This window comes from Onychomys torridus, chromosome 1, assembly GCF_903995425.1.
Source record: "Onychomys torridus chromosome 1, mOncTor1.1, whole genome shotgun sequence".
Taxonomy (NCBI): domain Eukaryota; kingdom Metazoa; phylum Chordata; class Mammalia; order Rodentia; family Cricetidae; genus Onychomys; species Onychomys torridus.
In genome coordinates this window covers 143947627-143961363 of record NC_050443.1, presented here as the reverse complement: position 1 = coordinate 143961363, position 13737 = coordinate 143947627, and the positions used below count along the sequence as shown (strand labels likewise).

Below are 13737 nucleotides of genomic sequence, written 5' to 3'. Positions count from 1 at the left end.
CAGTGTAACAGCAACACCCGTGAACTACCATGGAAATTCGGAGGAAGGGAACATTAACTTGCAGTTTAGAGAAGAATTAGACCTTTGCAGGACAAAAAAAAAAATGTGTACCAAACTCTGGAAAGGGAAGGAGAGAGCTGAGGTTAGGGCTGACTGGTGAATCTAGGCCCTGGGTTCAATGGGGGGGGGGGGGGGGGTGTAAAATAAAAGGTGGGAAATGAGGAGAAAAGAACATGGATAAAGAGATAAAGGCAGAAGACAGAGTGGCGGGTGAGGCATCAGGCAGAACAGGACAAAAGCAGGGACAGAATGGACTGAAAGGTAGGCTGGAGCCAGGCCTGGGAGCCTTTCTCTAGTGCTCAAGATGGGATGTAATAGGAACCAGTGAAGATTTGTAAGCTGGAAGGATGGTGGACAGAGCTGTGCTGTGGGAGCTCCACCTGATGGAAAGTCTTGGAAAAAGTGAAGGAGAGAGATGAGAAAGACCAACTGTGGAGAGACACAAGATCAGACAGAGTCCATCAGACTACAAATGGAAGGGTAGCCTGGTGCAGGGACGGGACGTGTGGGACATGAAAAGAAACAGATGGCGGAGGATGGGACATCAGGACTGAAGATTGGGGATGGGGTGAAGAGCAGAGTCTGAGTGTGGTAGAGGGAGGGAGGGGCATGATCTGTTTAATGCAGACACTGGCGCTCAGCAAAAATCAGGAGCTTGAGACTTCCTGGGAGCCACCGAGACTGGAAGCTGAGATCCGGCAATCACTACGCAGCAATGGCTACATCTGGGGAAGGGGATGGAGCTAAGGCATGAACTGAGGAAAGCCGATGTGACACCACAGAAGCCAAAGGTGGCAGAGCGGCAGAGGCTCCAGCTGCAGTGTCAATGCCTGCTCAGACACCACCCAAATCCAGAGCTGGTCAAGAGGAAGTCGGGTCTCGGGGATTTTCCGCTGCGCTGTGAAGGAAACAACAGCATCTGGCCTGCTAAAAAGCACCCACACAGCAGCTCATAACTGCTAGGGGGCCCAATTCCCCCTTCTTCTACAGGCACCAGGCACACAAATGGTACACATAAATACATGGATCCTCTCACATATACACATAAAAAATAATAAAATAAAATAAAACAATTCACTGGCATAATTGGTCATTTTTGATATCTAATCCTTTTGTATTCAGTGTTGGGTCCTTTAATCTGCTTACAAAAGAGACACAAACATCTCAAAAAAACGGCAAATCATACAGACATTAAAAAGAAAGGGATGAATGAAGTAGTGGATTATATCCAGCACTGAATACTGGTGGGTCATCTAAGTAGGCCAAGCTAAGTATTCCAATAAACAATGGAAACCCTCAAACTAAGATTTCCACCTCAAACCAGGCACAGTGGTACATACCTCTGATCCCAGCACTTGGAAGGCATATAGACAGTGGATCTCTCTGAGTTTGAGGCCAGCCAGGTCTACCTGGTGAGACCCTGCCTCAGAAAAAAAGTTAAAAATAATTCCAACTCATCGGGCAGTGGTGGCGCATGCCTGTAATCCCAGCACTAAGGAGGCAGAGGCAGATGGATCTCTGTGAGTTCGAGGCCAGCCTGGTCGACAGAGCTTGTCCAGGACAGGCTCCAAAGCTACAGAGAAACCCTGTCTCGAAAAACAAACAAACAAACAAAAAAATTCCAACTCAAAATAACTAGAAAACAAAATTTTATGTGTGTACACATACATATCATGAAGTTGTTCTTCACATACAAACAAGAAATACACTTCGGGTTGGGGATTTAGCTCAGTGGTAGAGCACTTGCCTAGCAAGCGCAAGGCCCTGGGTTCCATCCTCAGCTCCGGAAAAAAAAAGAAAAAAGAAAAGAAAAGAAAAAGAAATACACTTCATTCTGAATCAAAGGAGAAAAACATTAAAACATTCTCGCATTCCCTTGGTCTGGTTGTGAGGTCCTCCAGCCAGTCTCCAGGCCTCGTGTTTCATGTGTGGTGGTTTGAAGGAAAATGGCCCATGTAGGCTCATAAGGAGTGGCACTATTAGGGGGTACGGCCTTGTTGGAGGTGTGGACTTATTGGAGGAAGTGTGTCACTAGCCAAGCCACGCCCAGTGTCATTCTCTCTTCCTGCTGTCTGCAAATCCAAATGTAGAACTCTAAACTACCTCTCCAGTACCCAGTCTGCCTGCCTGTATGCTTCCCACCATGACAATAGTGTATTAAACCTTTAAACATAAGCCAGCCCCTATTAAATGTTTTCCTTCATAAGAGCTGTCATGGACATGGTGTCTCTTCACAGCAATAGAAACCCTAAGACATCATGTCAGGGTCCTTTAAGTTCCACAGCCAATACCACTAATACAAAGACCAGAGGCAGGGACTGCAAAAGATGTATCTTAATGATTGTATTGAAAAAAATCTGAAACTAGACGCTGCTCTGTGTCTTTCTGGAATGAAAACTTGCCAATATTGTTTAATGCTATCAATAAGGGATAGTCCATGGCATCAAGCCCAAGTAAAGGTGTTGCTTTTCTTAACCAGTGACCCCCTATAGGATCATCAACTCAGTGGTTTTTCTGCCATGATGCAAACTGTAACAGAAAGTCAGATCTCTCTCCCCACTGCTAGAGACTGAGCCTAGGGCCTTACACTTTAACCAGACACTCACGTTTGTTTTTTGAGTGAGGGTCTCCTTATGTAACCCAGCCTGGCTTCACATCTATGATCCTTAGACCTCAATCTAAGTGTTACGAATACAGGAACACACCACCACCAAATCTGATGTTTTAAGTGTTATGACTACTGGCATATAGTCCTAATCTGCACAGAATACCAGCAGGACCAGATTCAGCTGGAAGGGTAGCAGAAGGCAGAGAAGTGGGTACCATCACATACACCCTGAGCTCCTTGTCTCCACATATCCATCTGCAGGCCAGCCGCTGTAATGCTCACACATGGCTTGGTACAGGCACCTTTTGAACATCTTATTCTCCGACAAGCCTTCACAGTCCTGTTACTTTTTTTTTGTACTAACATATGCAATGTGAAATATGATTCACTCCTTCATGAAAGATCAATACCCATACATGATAAACACCCTTATTGATCTTGAAGTGTTATATGCTGGTCTCTGGGCCTGCAGCATATTAATAGTAGTTAACCAGTAATTCATTTTAAGGTGGGTGAAGGCTTTCTCCTCTCTTCTCTAGTGTCATGGTTCCCAGCATTGTTGCACTTGACCCTCTATTCAAGCTTGGAATTATACCTACTTCTTATGTGAAGGAAGAAAAGGACCATCAACGAAACGAAAATTTACCACTGCAAACTGTAACACTTGATTCACAATGAAGTGTCTTCACAATGAAAAGAAGTGACTTTTTTAATGTGTAATTCTATATTTTGCAGATGTCTGTGCTACTTAGCTTCAAAATTCTGTGTTGCCAGTAAGGTAAAACCTTCACCAGTAAATATGAATAAATCTGAAACATAAGATTACGCTTCACGAACTAATTTGAACTCAGAACTAGGAGGTCCCTGTTTGCTTAACACTGTCTTTTGAATATGACATTCTGTGGATCTAGAGAGTAAAATGGGGGTGTTCCTCACTGGAACAAGAAGATAGACTAGCTAGCTGCTTTTTTAAAAAAAAAATCATTTTCTGTAAGACATTCCCATGTCCATATTAATCAGCTCCAGGAACATCCCACACTGAGGAACAACTGAGTAATCTAAGCCATGAAAGTGATGAACAGACAGGCTGTTGTGTACCAGTTTCCTCAGATACTGAAACACCCTACAGGGAAGCTCCTTAAGCAGGAAGGTAAACAACTCAACAGCTTCAGGAAGTCCCTGAAATTTAGCAGATTCACTGGACTCCTGCCTGACAGTAAGCAATAAAAGCTGAAGCTGAGCTGAAAATTAAGACTCAGACAATCTGAGCTGCCTGGAAGAGGCTCCAACCAACTGAGGCACCTGGAAAGGACACTACAACCTGTTGAGCTGCCTACAGGCTGTGCAGTGTGCCCCAGGTTCCCAGCTTTGTAAGCTGTCCTGAGTGCTGGGATGGGCCTTGGTGATGCAGCTATCTTTAAGTCATTGCTGCTCCCATAAGTAACCCCTCACCCATATTCCTGTAACTCCAATAAATCTCATTGTTTCACTAAACTGGACTTTGGTGGTATCTCTACTTTGGTCTGTCATGGGTTCCCTATGTGAAGTGAGTAGATGTGTGTGTTATGTCTCTCCTGAAAAAGTTACCACACAACATAATTGGTGCAAGAACAGGGACATGGCAGAACCAAGATGAGTTGGGGAGAGTGAATGCATGATCCTGGCTGGCTATGAGTAGCAAGGAAGGCATGCAACAGAGGCTGAGAAGCCTGAGGGAGACCATCTGTGGAGGAAACTCCAAGAAAGCTGTCCTTTCCTGTGTGGTCTGTGTTAGCGTGCCTCTGTGCTATGACCGTGGTTGCATGGTTCTTGCTACGGGTAGTGAGACATGCAGCTGAGGCTGAGCCATCAGAATTAGGAGTGTGTGTGAGAGGGACCCCGGCATGGCAGCCTACGTCTCTGTAGTACATGGTGGCATGCCGGCTTGATGCGTGGGGTCCACCATGTGAATATGGAGATGCCCTGAAAAGAGTTAAAAGGTTTGGAGGAAACTTTTGCAGTCCTGGAGATTAATGCACAGCAAGCAGCAAAGACTGCCCGGCCTCTGTGTGTGTAGTTAGAAACTCCTATGTGGCCAAGATGGCAGCCCAGTAGGAAGCTGTTTGTATAACAAGTGAGTGGAACAAGAAAGGGAGGTGCGGCAGCATCCTCCACACTAGCATCTGGTTTGGCAAGTAAGTTAAAGGAGAGGATGAGAGTGGGGGTAAAAGGAATAGGAGACACTCCTCAAGTCCAACCTTCAGTAGGGCAGAGTGAAAAGCTGTGATCGGACATGCAGATAGGGGCCTTAACAAAGGTCCCTTACAAGGAACTTGTGAAATCAGGAAATACTCAGCAACTGAACCACTGGAATTAGGGAAGACTTTTTAACAAGCAATGAAAGAGCCTATGGCAGCCCAGCTCATGAGGCTGTGGGACATGGGAGCAGATGGATCAGTCTGACTGCTATGGATGCAGAAAAACTGAGTAATGTAGCTCCCCACCTCTCCTTAAGGCAAAGGCTGCACAACCTGAGACAGTATGAGGGAACTCAGTGTGGAGGGCCATCCCACCCCCACTTTTCCCCAGGGTACTCTCAAGCAGGAGCAGCAGGAAATATTAGATAGAAATATAGCTGGAGGCAGAGCGGTGGTGGCACACACCTTTAATTTCAGCACTCAGAAGGCAGAGCCAGGTGGATCTCTGTGAGTTCGAGGCCAGCCTGTTCTACAGAGGGAGATCTAGGGCAGGCACCAAAACTACACGGAGAAACCTTGTCTCAAAAAATAAAAAACAGAACAACAAAAATATAGCTGGAGAGAGAGACAGGAAACACAGGATAGCCTCAGGAGGGCCTAGATCCTTTTCCATCAGGCCCTGACTACATCTGCTAAAGGGCTTTTAAAGGAATGCCAAGTAGTGGCACAAAAGACCTCCCCCCAGGCACAGCCAAGTGCAGACCCTTCCAAACACCTGGCAACCCTGCCCATGATTAAACCATCACCTTGTGCAGCTCTGCTGTGTCAGGCAGACTCATCTCACAAGGAAACTCCTGTGGGCTCTCACAATTCAGTCCTTAATGGACTGGCTTACTAAAGCCATTGGGAACACTTGATGTCTCCATCTGAAATCCTCATAAACGTCTGAGAATGGAAACAATAGAGGAGGGGCAGGTGCTATTGAGGAAACCAGGAACACGAAAAGATATGTTTGGCTGGGTGGTGGCGGCAGCGTGCACCTTTAATTCCAGCACTTAGGAGGTAGAGGCAGGCAGATCTCTGTGAGTTCGAGGCCAGTCTGGTCTACAGAGTGAGTTCCAGGACAGCCAGGGCTCTGTTATGCAGAGAAACCCTGTCTCAAAAAACCGGGGGGTGGAGGGGATAAAGAGAAAGAAAAGCTATCTTTGAACCTCAGAGTTCACTGTGCCAGACAGAACTGTGTACACAGAGGAATTAAGAAAAGATTGACCCAGCAGGCTCTTCCAGGCTGGTATGGAGCCTTGGCAGCTTCTTTAGTGGGGCAAGATCTTTATAAAGTAGGAACGGCTTTGTCAGAGCTCAGTGACTTAGACCACGGGCATGTAAAGAGTGTCACTGAAGTAAAAGAACTAGAGGAATTTTTTTAAAAAAATAGTAAAGCAGGAAAGAAAAAGGGGTCTGCTGCACAGTATTTGTTTATGCAACAATCTGTTGCATTTGTTCAACTATGTGAAGATGTGTTGTATTTGTTTATGTTGTGGAATATCTGTTTAACTATGTAAAGATGTGTTGCATTTTTTAAACTATGTAAATACATGTTGCTGTTTCACCTTGCCTGACTAAGGCCACTGATTGGTCTAATAAAAAGCGGAATGGCCAATAGAGAGGGAGGAGGTACAGGCAGAACTTCCTGATAGGGAGAGTTACTAGGAAGAGGAATTTAGGCTTGGGGAAGAAAGAAAAAGAGACACCAGGGAGATGCCAGGGGCCAGACAGACAGACATGGAGGAAGCAGGACAAGTGGGACATACAGAATGAAAGAAAGGTAAAAAGCCCCGAGGCAAAATGGAGATGAAGAGAAACAGGTTAAATTAAGTTTAGTGGGACAAGCCTAAGCTAAGGCTGAACTTTCATAATTAATAAGAAGTCTCTATGTCTTTATTTGGGAGCTGGTTGGTGGCCCAAAGAAAACTCCTACTGCAGGTCTATCTGGATTACTCGGAGACAAATGTGGCCGGATTCATGTCAAGCCAGAGTTCCCAAGAAAGGAACTGAGAGAAAGCCAAACTGTGTGCTAAGTGGCTTGTGGTTTTAAAGCCTGGGGAGCAGTCCAGAAGACATCTGTGCTAGCACAATACAGGTAAAGATGATCAAGCTTGCCTAGGGATGGGTAATTATCCCCCCAGATTAAGGAGAGTACATTTCCCTAAAGCAAAAGGTTATGCTAGACATGCAGATGGTTTTCCCAGCCAGGAACTCCCCCACCAGCCAGGTATGGTGGATGGAGAAACAGCCACAGCCAACCCGGGGCTACTCTGACCCAGAGGGCCAGTAGGTGCATCAGGGGAGGGTAAGTCATATTCACCTTTGGCCCTGAGTAAGTCTGAGGGTGGGAACCCACAGAGGTTTCCTAGTGAGATCTGAGCTTGCTTTACCTAGCAGGGCTGCATAAGGGGATGGATTAACCACGTGCCTGGTTACCAGATGTCTGGAAGGGTATGCACTTGGCTGTGCTAGGGGGAGGTCTTTTGCACTTTTTAAAAAGCCCTTTAGCAGAGACAGAGGAGGCCAGTGGATAAGGATCCAGGCCGTCCCAAGACTATCCTGTGTTTCTATCTGTCTCTCTCTCCCCTCTATATTTCTATCTAAATCTCTTATCCCTCACTCCTCAAGAGTACCCTGGGGAAAAAGGTAAGGGCAGCCCCCCTACATCTGAGCAGATTAAATCAGGCCCACTGAGGTCACCAGTTGTGGAGAAACATAGGGAAGCTCCATGGAAGAGCTGCAAAATTATGGAAATGTAATGGCTCAGAGAGAATGACTGAGGATTACGGGGAGCTAATTAAGTTGGTGCCTCCTAGCCATGCTTTACACCCAACTTTGATCTGTGGAGAAAGCAACTGATGCAAATGATTGGAACCTTTCCAGGCAATATCAGACCTTGCTTGTGTTCCAACTTTAGTAACCTCTTAGTTGTCAAACTCCAGGTCACCTGACACTTGTTCAGAACAGATAACAATATACTTTGATGGTGCTTCTCCAAGATTATCTTTGTAACTCCACCATTTGTTATGGAATGGTGGTTCAGGATGTCGCCTTGCCCTGCCCATCACCTGGAAAAAGTTTTGTTAGATAGATGACATAATGCTGGTCCCCAAAGGGGATCTGAAGTGAAGCAGAAGACCCCTCCATAAAAGTATGGAGAGCAAAATCTGGATGTTACTTCATATGGCTTCACGTAGCTTTTGTTCAACTCAAGATTCCACGGGGCAGGGAGGGGAGCAATGGGGATAACGGAGGAGGGCACAGACCAAGGCAGAGTGGTGGTGCTTCGGTACACATGTAATCACAGAGCTCAGGAAACTGAGGCAGGAGGATTATCAGTTTGAGGCATCTTGGCTACACAGTGAATTCTAGACCAACATGAGCCACATAGTGAATGAAACCCTGTCTCTTATAAAGAAAAGATGACCATTTGTCAAGTATGGGTCAAGAGTAGTCCCAACTATCTGAAAAGGCTCTCTTTAGGCAATTTACCTCTGTGATGCTAAGTTTTCTTCACTATTTCAGTGAAAGCAACAGCACCCAGTAACAGCTGTGCACACACGGCTGCACCCTCTTAACCAGAAAGGAGGTCTGAGGACATGTACAGAGATGCTCTCATTCTTAATTTCTGTAGATACTTTTCATTAAAATACTTTTCTTATGCTAGCAATTAATGGGCTTACTGTGCTGTGTGGCTGCTGGGTTTTGTTTGTTGTCAACTTGATACAAGCTAGAGTCATCTGGAGAGAGGGGAATGCAACTGAGAGATTACCTCCATCAGGTCTACATTAGGCCAGTCTGTAGAGGCATTTTCTTGATTAATGATTGATGTGGGAGGGCTCAACCCACTAAGGAAAGTGCCACCCCTGGTCTGGCTGTTTTGAGTAGTGTAAGAAAGCAGGCTGAGCAAGTCATGGGGAGCAAGCCAATAAGCAGCACTCCTCCATGGCCTTTGTTTAGTTCCTTCCTCCAGGTTCCTGCTTGAGCTCCTGCTGACATTCCTCACTGATGGACTGTTATAGGAACATGTAAGCTAAATAAACCCTTTCCTCACCAAGCTGCTTTCAGTCACTGTGCTGGCTAGTTTTACATCAACTTGACTCTAAAGTCATCAGAGAGGAGGGAACCTCAATTAAGAAAATGCCTCCAAGCCGGGCAGTGGTGGCACACACCATTAGTCCCAGGACTTGGGAGGCAGAGCCAGGAGGATCTCTGTGAGTTCGAGGCCAGTCTGGTCTACAGAGCGAGATCCAGGACAGGCACCAAAACTACACAGAGAAATCATGTTTTGAAAAAAAAAAAGGGGGGGGAAGAAAGAAAGAAAAAAGAAAGAAAATGCCTCCAAGATCAGACTGTAGACAACCCCGTAGGGCATTTCTTAATTAGTGATTGGTGTTGGAAGACCCAGACCATTGTGGGTGAGGATACCCCTGGACTGATGGTCCTGGTTCCACAAGAAAGCAGGCTGAGCAAGTTATGATAAGCAAGCCAGTAAGCAGCACCCTCCATGGCCTCTGCATCAGCTCCTGCCTCCAGCTTTCTGCCCTGCTGGAGTTCCTGTCCTGACTTCCTTCAATGCTGAACAGTGATGTAGAAGTGTGAGCCAAGTAAACCCTTTCCTCCCCGAGTTTCTCTGGTCATGATGTTACATCACAGTGATAATAACCCTGACTAAGAGTGTTTTGCTGCAGTGATGGGAAGCTAACTAGGACACTTACTCGAATTTTCAAAGATACGTTTAGATTTTCAACTTCAGTCTTTGTTGTTGTTGTTGGGTGTTTTTCGAGATAGGGTTCCTCTGTGTAGCTTTGCGCCTTTCCTGGTACTCACTTGGTAGACCAGGCTGGCCTGGAACTCACAGAGATCCGCCTGGCTCTGCCTCCCGAGTGCTGGGATTAAAGGGGTGCACCACCACCGCCTGGCTCAACTTCAGTCTTTGTGTGGTATCAACAGATATGACCTATATAAGCAAAGGTTCTTGAGACCCTCAGATATTTTTAAGAATGCCAAGGGGTTCTGCAACTGAAATGTTTGAAAACTTCTGTCTTCTAGACATTTCTTTTTCTAGCAATTGGAGGCCAGTGTCTAATTCTGAGGTGGCTTTCTAAGCAATGGAATCCCAATGAGTCACCTCCAGACTAATCAATCCTTAAGCCTGGATCACAATTAACGACTACAGATGGCCAGACAATGAACTTGAAGGTGAGAGTACCAACTCTGAGTCAAACTGCTGAAACAGATCTGGACTCTCCTGCCACCTGCCCATCAGGCAAGCAACTTGACTGTTTCACATCTCAGAACCTATTCCGAACACAGGTATAATTGTCTAAAAGGTCCTTACATGTCTAATACGTAGGCTCCAGCCCACGGCAAATGTTCTGAAAATGCTATTACTGTTATCTTGACCACAGCACAGTCCTAACATACTTAGCCATGCAGCCAGAAAGTCATGGGACAACTCCCAGCAAAGTCCTTGTCCACAGTGCTCCTCATTAGGGCACCATAGGGGGCTGGCTTGCACCTGCAGGCCTTCCCAAAGGCAACCTAACTTGGAATGGAGCACAGACCTCTCCTCCTGGCCTTCTCAGAGGTCAGACGGTAGCCTTGAAGGCAGTCAGTGTGCTATTACTCCCTAAAGCCATAATCAGGAAGTGCGGGAACAATCTGCTTCTCCCACAAGGCAGTCCTGACAGGGCTATTTTAAATGTCAAACATAAATCTGGTGCCAGGAGAGCGACAACCACTCACTGTGCACTCTTGGGAACAGGGAAGACTGCTACTGAGTGACAGATTCCACGAGGTGGGACACAGCTCACCATTCCTTCCCTTTCCAAAACCCTGTGCCCCCTGCCCCACCTTTTCCTCTCTGCTTCTGACTTAATGCTGCTGCTACAGTGCTTTCCCAAGACAGACTTTTATTTATATGGGAGTGGGGGCGGGGGCTGCGGTTTCAGGGCCGAACTTTCAGCTTGCTATAAAGTTAATGTGCTATTCAATGTTCGTTCCAGCCAAGAAGGTGGGACTGGGTATTTTCTGCCACCCTGCAAGGCCATTATCAGTAATTGCCCATTACAGCACATAATTATTTCTCCTAGCATAGTCTGTGACCTCCAGGCTTTGCACGCCGGTATAGCAAACCATTTCATCTTACCAAATTTGTGAAGGAAGCTTTTGACCTTTAGGGCTGTAATGCTGCACTCTAAGGCCACATTAGAGGACAGGTGCGTATCACGAGCACACTGAACCACAGCCTAGACTGTTTCAAACATCACCCCAATGGACTTTCCTCACCTCCAGTTTTACCTCCCCTCAAATAAAAAGAAAATAAAACATAATCAACTCTCCATTACGGGGGAGTGGATAGCCCAAACAGGAAATTATCTCAAGCCCTTTCTACTCCCTTTCCTTTGATTTTGTGTTTAATTATGTCTTAGTCACTGTTCTGTGGCTGTGAAGAGACACTACGACCAAGGCGACTTGTAAGAGAAAGCGTTTAGCTCAGGGCTTGCTTACAGTTTCAGTCCATTATCATCACGGCAGGGAGCATGGCGGCACACATGTTGCTGAAGCAACAGCCTAGAGCTGCATCCTGGTCCACAGGCCAAGAAAGAGAGAAGCACTGGAGCAGGTGTGGGCTTCTGAAAACCTCAAGGCCCACCCACCCCCAGTGACACACTTCCTCCAACAAGGCCACACCTGCCGATCCGGCTAATCTTTTCAGAGTTCCACAAACTGTATCATGCTTTTTAAATGCCACACTGAGAAAAGGTAGAATTGAGCAGATCACAGCGAGAGAAACTTTAAATCTGAGAATGAGCAGCCATGCTCCCCCATTTATATGACGTAGAAGGAAGAATGATCAAATTAGTGATGGAAATGAGATTTGGGGATTTAAATGTAAACTGGCATCCAAGGCCACATCCCCTTACACAACTGTTCAATATTAGCCAGGAAAGAACAGAGGGCTGGGTTGCATGCTGAACCCGTGGAAGCCAAATGCTTGGCCATTCCTTGGTATTTCTGTTCTACAGGCACCTCCTCTGGAAGCCCCAAAGCTCCCTGTACACTAAAGATACACCTCTTTGCTACCAGTGTTCAGAAACAGCCCCAAGGAGTGAAAAACTGCTAAGGGAGAAGACAATCGGGATTCTGTATGGTCCCCTAAAGTATTTCCTTCTTCCCATCCTTTGGTACGAAACTCCCCTCAAATGAGAGTTGTTTCTACAAACAGCCTTCATTTTTACCAGATGACATCAAATAAAACACAAAGAATGAAATTTAGCAGCGTTTACAGACTGAGCTGCAAGGAAGGCCCTACACGCAATGTTATCCATCTTGAAGTACAAGTGGCAGATCTACGCACCCACAGGTCACTGACAGTGAGACCACAGCTGAGGAGCCTCAGTAGGTGACCTGGCATTTGTCCTCTATGCCACACAGGAGAGGAAGAGAGAAGTGGTGAGTATGGTGTGCAGACCCTGCCGATGGCTGACAGGGACTCTGTCATTATGGCCCTTATAGTCTGGAAGAGACAGAATGACTCCTGTTAGGACTCAGATTGGAGGTATGGTTCCCGGAGGCCAAGAGTTCTCGAGACGCTGTGACAAGACTGTTACAGTCATGGCCATCTTTTCACTGAGAAATGCAGAGTAAAGCAGGGTCAGTCATCTGGCCTCGGGGTGCTATACACTGTCCCAAAGCCTTCAGTTGGGGATCTTCCGGTCCATCCTTAAAGCCACCCCCTCTAGTGCTGGCCTCTTTTGCTATGTTCCAAGAGCACCTCTGTCAGCCAGCTGCGCCCACATAGCTGCTGGGTGCGGCTCCCAAACAGTGTGTGTAAGGTCCTCTGAACTGTGTGACCTGGTGCCAGGGTCTCAGTGTCTTTACAGCTGCCTGCTCCATCGTAAACCTGCCTACCACTGAGGTGCAGAGGGCACTTGTGAAAATGCCACCCTAGGGGCTGGGACACCAACTTCCATCGAGACAGGTGACATAGCTTAGCCAATCAGGTGTGGCACCTTATTTCCATTGTTGTTTTGGTTGGCATCACAGGGTTTGGGTTTTATTAAATAATGGCAGAGCTGGCTATTTTCCAGCAATTCAAAGGCAGAAACTGGGGAGTAGAACAGACTTCTGAAAACTTAGAACATGTATGTATGTGTACACACACACACACACACACACACACACACACACACACACACTCCGAGGCTCGCCTCAATCTCTCAATCTCCTGCCTCAGCTCTGGGTGCTGAGACTATAAATATGTGTTATCACAGCTAGATTATTGTTTGCTTTTCTGTTGATTTCTCTCCTCCCTCCACCCCAACAATGAGGTTTAACTCTGGTTCCAGGCATGCCAGCCTACATCCTTGACGTTTGTTGTTTTATTTTTAAAATGCATTATTGTGCATGCACGTGCGTGCGTGCGTGCGTGCGTGCGTGCGTGCGTGCGTGCGTGTGTGTGTGTGTGTACAGCAGTTTCCTAAGCTGGTCTTGAATTCCTAGATTCACAAGATCCTCCGGCTTCGGTCCCCCAAGTATCTATGACAAGAAAGTATGTGTCACCACACTCAGATAAAAATATTCTTTCCTTTTATTTTGACGGAGTCCACAGCTTCATCCTTCTCAGGAAAGTGCTCTTCCACTGAGCTATACACTTCTAGCTAGCCCTGGCCTTTCCTTAATGAGAAAGTCTTTCAAATTTTAGCAGAAGTTAGAAATTGAATGAGATTATCATGAGTTATACCCAACCTGTCTCATAAACCACTAGGACACTGAAGAAACATGACAAAAGCTATGTCACTGGCCTCTCGGTCACCTGCTTCACATGGAAACTTCTTTCCC

At 46.3% G+C, this 13737-nt stretch overlaps 1 protein-coding gene across 1 annotated transcript in view; it reads right to left on the bottom strand.

The window, feature by feature from the left end:
- Nucleotides 1-13737, bottom strand: part of Dmrt1 (doublesex and mab-3 related transcription factor 1) — a 109026-nt gene that overhangs the window by 69956 nt on the left and 25333 nt on the right. The window lies entirely within an intron of this gene.